Here is a 10026-nt window from a genome sequence, read left to right on the forward strand (position 1 = left end):
GATTATATCATACTTTTATAATTTTGAAGAAAAGAAAACAAGCATTGATGTACATACATATACCAAACGTAAAGAATTCATTAAAACAGAAGGAGTATTAGTCTAAGGCTCTGTTTGGCAAAACTACCTGAAAAGGTAGTTGAAACTCGAAAAAGGATTTGAAAACCGAAAAGCTAATCAAAACTCGAAAAGGTAAGAATCGATAAAGCAAAATTGAAAATTAGGAGGTGATAAGGTAATCGATTATATAAAAATGTGTTTGACAAACTAATTGAAAAGGTAATGATTTTGATAAAATGACGTAAAAGGATATGAAAATTATTTAATATTATAGAATAAATGGGTAAAAAATGGAAAATAAGTCATTTCAGGTACCTGATTTCTCAAATGCCACCTGAGATAGCATTTCATTTCAGGTACCTTATTTGACAAAATAAGCTACTTGCCAAACACTTGCAAAAAAATCAGGTAGCTGAAATTTTGGTCAAATAAGCTACCTGAAATGTCGTGTCAAACGGAGCCTAACGGTCCATTCATTCACACGCAATGAAATGTTGACATGTAACCATAACATCTATAGCTCCAGTTGAGCTAGACAAGTACGGTGTATACAAGAAGTCAACAACATAACCTATTCTCTGGTTGAGAAATTTATTTTGGATGTTGATTAAAAAAAATCTCATCCGTGGAATTGTGGAACAATTTCTATTGGGATATTGAATGCAATTAATGGGTAAAATGATGGTTTTTAATTTAAAAGAGTTAGAAATCAAATTATTTGAAAACTAGTTTAGGTAGCGAATATTCTTTATTAGGCAAATATTAGGTATGAATCAGGATTCAGGAATATCTTCTATCGATAATTGGAATAAGTTTTCTTTTGACATTGAAGGTAATAATGTGCATACTTTTCCTAAACTTGAATTTTCGTTTTTTCGGTTTTAATAGTAACATCTAATAGAAGTACGTGCTACAAAATATTATTATAGGATTTATAGCCAATACTTTTAACGGTTTTAGACTTTAGAAGTATCACTTTTGACCGTATTTTTGTCATATGGAGAAGCTAAAGTGATTACATTTAGCGGCCGTTTGGTTCGTTGCTTAGGAATGGAATGGATTGGAATGAGAAACCATAGAAGTATGGGTTTCCAACTCCATACCTTCCAAAACTTGTTTGGTTCATTAGAAAAATAAACATAAAGGTATGGAGTTTGAATCCATGGGAAGGAGGTGGGTATGAGATTCCAAGGGATTGGAATAGAGTTAGAATCCATTGGGTATCTAACTCGATTCCAAAATGCTCCAACCAAACATTGGAATGGATCAAATCCATTCCAATCCATTCCAATGATACCAACCAAACACCCCCTTAGATATATCACTCTACTCTTTATCTGTTATCTAGTGAGGATTATTTATCTCATTTTTTTGTTTCATTTTGTGTGTCACTCTACTTATCTTTTAACACATTACTTATGGCAAAATAAAATATTGCAACAAATATATAAACTTGGTGACGTGTTAAAAGGTAAGTAGTGTGACACATATAATAGGACACCAAATGTAACAGAGGATCGTCACTGCTCTTTATCACCCACATTATTAATCTCATGATAAATAATACTTCATATATGCTTATATTCTAGTGAATAGTTTACATTTACATTATTTTGTAGAGAGAAAATAAAGTAAATGTAAACTACCGTCTACGGAGGGAGTACAACACAGAGCCTAAGTGTCTTTTTTTCGAGCTTTTATAATTTTTGATTTATATTTCAATTTTTTTATGTCAAAAATTAAAATATAATTGAGCTCATATATATTATTTTTGAATTTCATTATAATTTTTTAAAATCGTTACTAACTTGATCGTTGTTACCGTATGTTTAGAACCGTTTTAATCGAAAAGTGATAAGATTATAGAGGGGGCGAGAATGCATAAGGAAATGTTATTATTGATGTTGTGACTTACATGATTATGGTGAGGGTATTTATAATACCACTCATCCTAGAACTTAACCCTACTTTGGCTAACCCTAATGGTAGCCGGGCCTAGTATAGGCCCAATCTCCTAATACCCTCCAAAGAATCGTAAAGGCGACGTAGTACGAACTTTACGATTGGAGAATTACAAAATAAAATCAAAATAGGAAAAAAATAATCAAAATCTTCAACTTTTAGTCTTCATTAATCTGCATCGGCTTCGCAAGGTGGCAAGATAAACGAGTATAAAACTCGCTAGAAATATTTCTTCGAACAAGAACGTTAAGCTTTTCGAACTTGTCGAATATTAAATAATTTGTAGGAACACTAATCGGACCTAACAAATTTAAGTAAAACGGAAAATTATCCGTTAATTTCAATATTTGGAGAACGCTAAGTTTTTCGGACTCCAAATTAGATTGCGTAACTCTTGATCAAATTTATACCACCTTAAACGGAGTCGGATGCTTTTTAATCAAGTTTCAAGAAGAAGAAATTTCAATAATTTCCTTGATTAACGAGAGGCTTCAATGCTTCGACTTGCAAAACTCCCTTCGAAAATCAATCTACAAATCAGGGGATGCTTCTGGCCTTGTCCATATTGCTCACGGCAGCATCTTGTACTATCATCTTCTTTATTTATTTTTTTATTTTTTTGAAATATAATAAACTAAAAATAATACGAACTCAAAAACTAATTAATATATCTTCACATGTAAATCCCGCCGGTGAGCGTCATGCATTTTCGCCCACCGGCAAGATGGCGGAAGCGATATTAAGAGTCCTCTCAGGAAGGAGGCTCTGATACCATGATAAGATTATAGAGGGGGCGAGAATGCATAAGGAAATGTTATTATTGATGTTGTGACTTACATGATTATGGTGAGGGTATTTATAATACCACTCATCCTAGAACTTAACCCTACTTTGGCTAACCCTAATGGTAGCCGGGCCTAGTATAGGCCCAATCTCCTAATAAAAAGTTCGTAAATTAAATTACGATTTTTTTTCCCGAAAAACCGTCTTTTTTTTTGTTTTAAAAAGATTAGAGAGAGAGACAAGGGGAAGTTAATGGGGGGCAAAATTGAAAAGATGTGTTAATTATCGACGATTATTAGTAAAAGTATCGACGATATTTAACACGACCGATACAAAAATGAGTGGTCCAGTGGTGAAGATGTGTCTTCAAATAGCTGAGGATGAAATCGTGCAGCGATATTTCGAAGATGAAAACGCTGCGCGTAAATGAGATAATGGAAATCACGTAATGTCCTTTTGCTCACAAAATGAAATCATATTCTCAAACTTGCCATTGTTTGTGTAACATATACCAATTCATGGACTATACAACCAGTTGTATATGTTATACGTGTAGAATATGAGTTTTGTGATAAAATATTCGAGCTTTATGTTAAAGAATATGAGCTTTATTAGAAAGTATTGAACTCATCCATTTACACAATAAAACAATGAAATTTGAATTAGCTCAGAAAGAATACATATAAGCTCGAATTTTTATACCTTGGTTGTACAATGCTTGTGGTACAACTGGATGTATAATCTTATTTGTGAACATATACGTACACCAACTCAATTATTTTCATATTTCTGCTAATAATTTATATGTAATTATTTTGAAAAAAATAATTACACCATAATTCCTAATTTTTTTTCTCTACACATAGGTAGTAATCGTTGATGTTTTTTTTTAAAATGTTGTATTAATGTAACATTGTAAAACAATGTTTTAAGTGTTATGTCTTTTATGTTTTAGAAATTGTCTTGGAAAATAACTTTTTTTTAAAGAAATAAAACGTCTTACCTTTCTTCTATAATAAAACCGAAGTCGATAAATTATCGAGTTGAAAAACCGAGCAAATTCCGAAAATAGATTTTTAATGTAAAAAATGTGTGGGGGTATGTTAGAGTAAGAGAGATAAATGATCAAAGAAAATGATGATGAATAAGGACATTAGCAATATACAAACCTCTTCTGAGGTTTATCTCATGCTAAATCATCCATCATAAAAACCTTTCTAACACCAAAACTCTTCATAACAATAGACCAAAATTGTGAGGGTTCATATTATGGGCCCACAAACAAAGAAAATACATAAATAACAATAAATTATTACACATAAGAACTCACTTACTATCAACAAACCTGCATACAATATTGCAACCATTCCCATAGATGAAACTTCTTAACTTTGTCCAACAATAGAGATGTTTGTCCACAAACCTCTAAATATAATGGACAAACCTCTCTATAAACCCCTTATTGCTAATGCCCTAAGTGTAATTATTGTTGGAGATGTAAAATTCAAAAGTTGAGGATTAATGAGGTGGATGAGTAAGAAGCGATAAGAGAGTGTGAGATGAGCAAGAGTAATGATCATGGTTGGAGATGGTCTTAGAACAACTCTCAGTCACTTGACTCCAAATATATCTATTTATTTATACTAAATAATAAAACAACTACTACCATCACAATTTTTTCCTCCAAACTACTAATACCTTTATTTCCATTGAAAATTAATATTTTCTAAAAAAAACTTCTAAATTGGAGCACTTTATCAAGAAAAGAAAAATCTAAATTTGTTTACCATTCTCAAAAATTATACGGAGTATATACTTTGAATATTTTATAAGTTATACTTAGCATTAAATGACAACAATTTTGATATGGTCTAACTTATATTTTGAAAACAAGATATAAAAAAAAAATTTAATAAATTTTTTTTATCCATGTTTATGATTTAAAAAAGCCACGACTTAATAAAATTTTGGATATGGATCGGAGTTTCACTAATTTAGTAAATCGAATTTAGTTATGTAAAATTGGATTCAACCCGGTCCATTGTCATCTCTATATTGTGACATAAGAATGTTTGGTTATGAAAAGTAAACGCTTGTTTATGGTTAAGTACTTAGAGTAACATTATCAGTAAGACTCACTAAACGTTTAAGACTGCCACATCCACTTTTCATTAACTTTTTATTATTTTCTTATTATTCAGACTCAATTCAAACTCACCTATAACTCCATACATTACCATTCACACCCACCCGAGACTCTACCTTTTCATTTCATTTCTTTTTTCTTTACAAACTTTTTTAAAAAAATGACACATGAGATTCACTTACTGGATAATTTCCTTTGAAAGCGAGGTCAAGACTTACCCAAAGTCGTTAAGTTTCTAAGACTCAATTTAAGACTTTGTTAAAACTTTGGTAGATTATTGGTAGTTTTGAGTGAATTTTGTCTTAAGACTTTCAAAAGTCTTGTCTCAAGACTACCAATAATCTTACAATTAATATTTGAACTACGTTTATTTAAAAGTATCTTGAATGACCAAGAGGAGGGCAGAAAGAACTCCATAAGAAGGGATGAGTCTGCAAGAAGGGCAAACGTCCAATCCACAAACGACAAATCGCATATCATTGAAAAGAGTAACGATTGGCGAATTACAAACTGAGCAAAGAACGTCGAACCTCCTATTGAATTGCTTGGAACCAGAACAGTATTATCGACAGATATAAACGCAGTTCTTCGACCGTCTCGCCGAAACAAAATTATAGGAAAGTATAGTTCAGAAAACTTGTCCATTAAAGCATTTGTAAGAGCAACCAAAGCAGTACGATGCATGTACATCCTAGAATCAGAAGAGGGAGAGCAGACAAAACAAGAGAGTGTATCTGGCATCAATAACGACAAATCTGTTTGAATACCTGAAAATCAAAAAACATCCATTAATACAAAAACATGTAAATTGAACAAACATAACAAAAAAACATGTAAAACAGTAACAAATATAGGACAAACAAAGTAGAACATACGAGTTGACAACGGACAAAAGATTCAAATCTAAGTTTCTCAAAACAAACAAACTCAGTGGCTACAACACTTTGAAGAAAGTTGACAATGGAATCAAAATTAATGGTAATAGCATCATAACTTCGAGCATATTGATATTGAAAATAACCAAGAAAATTTGACTTAACATACTCATGTTAATGGTTTTGGAATTGGATACATGAGTGATATCAATGCCACTTCCAGATACAACCAAACGTGCATAGTAAGGTTTATCTCAAAGTGAGTAAGAGACTTTAAAAGCCGAATCAGAAGACCAACTTTAATCAGAAACAAAAAGCTAAAATCCATGATTAAACTAAGAAAATCAAAGCACAATAACAAGATTTTAATGATAAGAAACCCTTAAAAAACAAGAAATAACAGAGAATCAAAAGCCTAACTTTCGAATTTAAAACAAATATTGAGGAAAACAAGATGAATTTAAGTATCAAAACAAATAGAATGCAAAACTTTGACAAAAACCCTAATTATAAAACTCAAGAACAAATACTAAAAGACTTGAAATTTATAATAGAACAATTGATTGAGAAACAACGACGAATTTGAAATTAGAAAGCCAAACTGAAACTTCTTTTTTGAATTTTGAATTAGGTTTGAGTTTGATTTGAGAGAAATGGAGGAAAAGGTGGCTAGTATATATATGAAATAACGATTAACAGAAAACAATAATAACAAAAATCGTTGCAAAATACTAACAAACGTAGTAATATTTGTGATAAAATACTAATAAACAGTGACAAAAGTTTAGTAAATTTAAATGGCTATCGCACACCTATGCAAAGATTATATTTATACCCTAGGTAACAAATTAATGTAGTACTTAGGGGGCGAACCCAAAGGAGATGGAAGTTATTTAATTAATTGTAGTTATGAATTGAATTTTACCTTGGTAGATTATCAATTGATTGATTGGGTTAAAGTGATAAAACAATAATAAATAAAATGTCTAGGGAGGTCGGGTCACACATGCTAATTATGTAATTGCTCATGTCAAGTTAAGAAGTTAATTTTACGATAAATGTTTAGGCTTAAAGACACCCACTTTACGATATTAGTGTCAACCATAGATCGGGTCCTAGAGAAACTCTCGTCCATGACTAGGTCGTCCTACTACACATGCTTAGTCTAATTCAATTCTATGCCTCTCGACTTTTAGAACGAATGAACAAACTTAATCAATGAATAAGGCCTTTAAACAAAGATTAAACATTAAGGTGCAACCATATGATAGAAACAATTAGACAATATTAACTTATCCTCATTTTGACATTTACATATTACTTAAACATGCATGGCTCCCCTTACTCCTTAGACAAATGCAACTACTCTAACATGGTGGAAATGTAAATTAAACTAATGATAAATGAAATGATAAACATAATGAAAATATGAATAATAAATTACCTTGCAATTGGAAATGGAAGAACAATACTTGTAATATAAATAACTTGTAAATGTAAATTGTTTTATAACTTGTAATGTAAATAAGAAATGTAAATAACATAAAGTAAATCTAAACTAAACTAAACTAAGAGCTAACCTAAACTAACTACTAAATTTAGACAGAAACATGAGAAATTGTGTATAGAAAGATGGTGTGTAAATTCGTGTCTAAAGGTGTGTGATTAGCACCCCTTATATAGGAAATAAGAGAGTAAAATTTGTAGAGGCTCTTAAATGGCATCCTAAGCACACTCTTAATTTTCTTTCAATTTTTGAGTAATTGCAAGAGGAATCCCATGCAAATCCTTAATGCCTCTTTAATCACTTGGTTAAATGTGATATTAGCATCCAAAGCTTTAATAAGCATCCAAAGTTTCCACTTTAATTGGACTTGAAATCTTGGGCTTGACTTTGCATAAGATCTTATTTTGCATTTCTCAAATTAATTCATCACTTTATCCATGCAAGTCCATGCACATCTTCCATATTGGTCCATCATATCTTCTTTAGCTTAGCTCATGTTTCTAGTATTTGTAATTGAGTAGAATTGGGCTCATTGTAGCTCATTTTCCTACAAAACATGAGAAAACATACAAATGGAACTAGAAAGCAAATATTAGCTCATAAACACCAAAGGTAGTGCATAATACATATAAAATGGAGTTAAATAATGGGATAAATATGTATAAATTATGGACTTATCAATTTGTTGACGGAATTAGTCAAAAATGGATTCGAAAAAAAAAATATATAGAAAATGGGCTGGACGAAGAACTTTTTCGTCCAAATCCAGACCCGGACGAAAAATTCCTTCGTCCAGTATTGGCCTTGGACGAAGAAATTTTCGTCTGGTCCAGGTTTTGGACGAAAATGTTCTTCGTCCAAAGCCCAAACCGTGTATTTTTTTCTTCTTTTTTTTTGAAAAAAAATCGATTGAAATGTTGCAATTCGACTGATTCCGTCTCAAATCAAGACATCTATCCTAATTCCGTCTCCAATAAAGACATCTATCCTAATTCCGTCACAAACATACAAATTAAGAAAATATTAAAAAAAAAAATTACTAAAGAACACATACCTTGTTGAATGTTTGAATTTGATGACGGAAATGTTGTGGTTGAAGACGGTGTTTTCGTTGTTATGTGAGTCGGGTTTTTTTCTTTAAGTTTTAAGTGTGAAATGGTGATTTTTGGAGAAAATGAAAAATATAAGGGGGAGTGTGCGGGAGGGGTAGTTAAGGAAGTTTATTAATAATTGTCGACGATAATTAGTAATGTGTCGACGATCTTTAGTAGGCAGGTTAAATTAAATGTTATCTTTGGGTTTCTCTCTTTTTGGGTCAATCCTATGCTATAAAACGGTCATATAGAAGAGTTGTTGTAAGTGGTTTATTTGGACATAAAATGAAAAGCCTGTAAATGAAGGTTAAGTACTCAGCCCAATGTACCATATCAAATTACTCCCAATTGGGCCCAAATATGTTAGAAGAGGTCCAAATATTTATAAAGAAAATGGTTTCCAAATAAGATTATTCATCTTACATGAAATTTAAAATTTAAAATGGTCACTCAAAAGTCAAAATTATTTAAGGCACGAATAAATTACCGTTACTTTTTCAATAACTGGATCATTGCAATATCAAAATAATGCAAGTATTTAGATGAATTTTTTTTTTGACGTCGAGCATTAGAACATCCACATTGAAGAGTAAGTTCTCTTCCTCTCCTTTATTTTTTCTAATTTTTTCATTACACAATATTTTCACTTATTTTTCGCCGCACTTTTCAATTTCTCATCCTCATCCTCTTCCTCTTCCTCTTTTTTTTTTTTTTTTTCTCCACATCAAAGAGGTTGTTCTCTTCATCTCCTTTCCACCTTTCCACCATATTTCTCTTTTATATGGCACAAGGGCCAAGACAAAGACGTCCTCCATAAATAGAGGATGTTCTTCCTCTTCCTCTTCAAAGAGTATGTATCCACAATGAAGAGGACATGCTCTTAACATTCTCTTTCATCTAAGACTAAGAGGACGGTGAATCGTCTTCAATGTGGATGCTCTTAGCTGATTTGGTATTTGCCTTTTGTTTTGGGGAAGACCTTTCATCGTTTAAGCAAATAAGTGATAATTCTTTACTTATAAATATTTTTACCTATAAAACTATCGTTGTTTATTCATCTGTTTGTATCTATTTATTTATTAATTCTTCTACCTACAAATTCTTATATAAAACGGTTTTGAACAAATGTTGTTAAAAAAACACAAATGTTCAATCAGACCGACAAACAATGTAAGAATCGAACATTGATAGTTTATACACAACAAATTCCTCGAGCCTGAAGATGTAACGTACGTATGATCATAAAATATGAGCATGGAACACAACAAATTCCAATGATTTGACTAAATGGAAATCACGAATATAGGTCGATATTGTACTTTAGAATGATACAAAGGAATAACCTAATCAATGTCCTTCCAAATGCATGTGGACGAAGAACTAAATTAAACAAGAAATATCAGTAATCAATTAATCCACCTAGTCTCTTAAGACGCTATAACCAGTCTTAAATTTAATCCCGGGTCAAATATCATCTCATACAGGTATTAGAAGACAAATCTTTTACCTTTTCCAATATTATCTATCTTTGTTCTATTTATTCTATATACATATGAATATATTTGACCTGTTTTAAATTTAAGATCAATAATTATATTT

Source organism: Silene latifolia, chromosome 2 (assembly GCF_048544455.1).
Source record: "Silene latifolia isolate original U9 population chromosome 2, ASM4854445v1, whole genome shotgun sequence".
Lineage (NCBI taxonomy): Eukaryota > Viridiplantae > Streptophyta > Magnoliopsida > Caryophyllales > Caryophyllaceae > Silene > Silene latifolia.